The following is a 2,189-nucleotide window of genomic DNA, read 5'->3' on the forward strand; positions in this document are numbered from 1 at the left end:
GGAGACAAGCTCTCATTATTATCTACACAAGTACGAAGCGCTTTTTCTGGACGCACTTTTCGTATTTGGTTTCTTTAAAAAAAGAATTAAAACTTATTAAATAAATTCTAGCCTCATAGTGCTGACTTAAAACCTGCGCTTCGGCTAAATGATAGTTTAGAGTGTTCTTAAGAAAAGTACGAAGCCCTATTTTAGGGGTAAAAAAGGTCTGCTGCGGCTGGGTTTCTGTCTAATTGTTACAGACATTTACATTACATTATGATGGAAATTTTTAATTTCAGGCAAATTTGAAATGCATTAAATCAAAAAATCGAGATTTTTGAGATTTGCCGTTATTTTTATCAGTGATTCAAAGACCATTTTCGTAAAACTTCATTACCATCGACTGATATTTCAGAAATGAGCGATTAGTGTTTAGATCGGGGGTTTATCGATTGCGTAGCTTTTTTTTTTAATGTTGACCCAACCTTTTCTTCCATTGTGAACTCGAATTTGGGCTAGTTCGAGTAATCGAATCGAATTCAAGATAAAGATGTTTAAAAAGTAATTTTGAAAATTTAATAACTGGTGATACCTAGTTCTAGGGCAATTTTCGAATTTGGCGGAAAAGTTTTTGGGTTTTTTATTTTATAAAAAAAGAGTATAAGAGAAGGATATTAACGAAACCGTAAACTAAGCCAAAAGCAAACAATTATCATTACATGGAAATGGTCGTCGCCAAAAAATTTCTTTTGACTTAAGTATTTAAATTGATTAAGAGTCAGACATGCGCTACTGACAGAGAAATGCATTTTTACCTTTCGTTTTCATGAAATGTGGATATTTCGCCTAGCAGACATCAAACCATCAAATATAGTATTATAAATCGCTTATTGATTGAAATATAATAAATTACTATTAATTTCCACACCAAACACACACACCGAGTCCACTTGTCGGTCATTTATAGAAGCATCTGTTGTGAACGGATTTCGCATTACACCAGGAAAAGTAGTTACTACGCATAGCTTTCTACACTTTTCTTAGAAACCAATCCATTTTAAATCAATAAAACGGCCGTAAACGTTCCTGTCGTAGTGTTTGTGTCTGCTAAAAATGGAAACAAAGACCGGCTCTATTTGTATAAGTAACAACGTTAAACAACCCACGTCTCCAGTTGTGATCTTCTCGGCTAATTGCAATTTGTCAATTCAATGGTAAAAGTTTGAGTCAATGTGCACCTGACTCAAACTTTCTTCAAATGAAGTAAATCAATCAGTTGAACTTTTTGGGTTAATGCATAAGTGAATCAAAAACTAATTATGATTAGGTATGGTAGTAATAAGCTATAAGATTAAATTTAATTTACATTGATTCTGCAGAATACATAACACTATTTCATTCTTTTTTTTGTAGATTAAAACGAAACTAGAAGGAAGGAAGAAAGCCATAAAACGTACAAAGCCACGGTTAAGGTAAGCAACAAAATGTATATTTGTTTCATAAAAAATAATTTTTGCAAATGTGTCCTTATTTCCACGTATAGTTAGGACGTTCAAAATTGGCATAGTTGGCAATAAAACTGTCCCATTTACTTTCTTCTTTCGACTTACTGACTAGACTAGAGCGGTTGCTGACAGAACCGCCTACTTTTACTCACGACAGACGTTATAGGGAATATCGTCAACATAGAAAAGAGATGTCAGGTNCAAATCCTTTAGTTTTTGAGCAGATGCTTCTTTTTATAAATACAAATTAATGTAAAACCTTTTACTTTAAAGCAAAACCTCGAAGTAAAACCTTTTCCTTCGTTTTTTTTATGCATACACCTTGAAGGAATTGCTTCAGTTTTTGGAAGCAAAAGGTAAGGCTTCTTCTTTCCCATTCGAATTAGCATCCGAGGTGATACATTATTTGTGTATTATTTACTTATTACTATTGAAGTGGTGAGGCGGTGGAATAATATCTTGAATTAAAACGCACTGTTAAGACAGCAGGTGAAAGTTGGTGTGTGTTCTGTCGGAGCTGTCTGCGACGCGCTGATGAGATCCAAAAAATTCGAAATCGCGATCTGCGTGTGGCAGTTTCGACAGAATACAGACCTCTTCGAATTATTTTATTCGATTAAGCTAACGTGCCTATCACGTTGAGGTTGGCTACGCCGGGATTCGTTTTCAGCAAGTAGATATCCACACAAGTGGACCTTGTTG

At 34.5% G+C, this 2,189-nt stretch overlaps 1 long non-coding RNA gene across 1 annotated transcript in view; it reads left to right on the forward strand.

Annotated features, from left to right (window-relative positions):
- LOC112905771 overlaps nucleotides 1-1,451 on the forward strand; it is a 136,085-nt gene extending 134,634 nt beyond the window's left edge. Inside the window, exon 4 of the long non-coding RNA XR_003231997.1 lies at nucleotides 1,396-1,451. This is a non-coding gene — a long non-coding RNA (uncharacterized LOC112905771). The remainder of the gene's footprint in view (nucleotides 1-1,395) is intronic.
- Nucleotides 1,452-2,189: the final 738 nt, after the last annotated feature.

Source organism: Agrilus planipennis, unplaced genomic scaffold (genome assembly GCF_000699045.2).
Source record: "Agrilus planipennis isolate EAB-ADULT unplaced genomic scaffold, Apla_2.0 scaffold63, whole genome shotgun sequence".
NCBI classification, from domain to species: Eukaryota; Metazoa; Arthropoda; class Insecta; order Coleoptera; family Buprestidae; genus Agrilus; species Agrilus planipennis.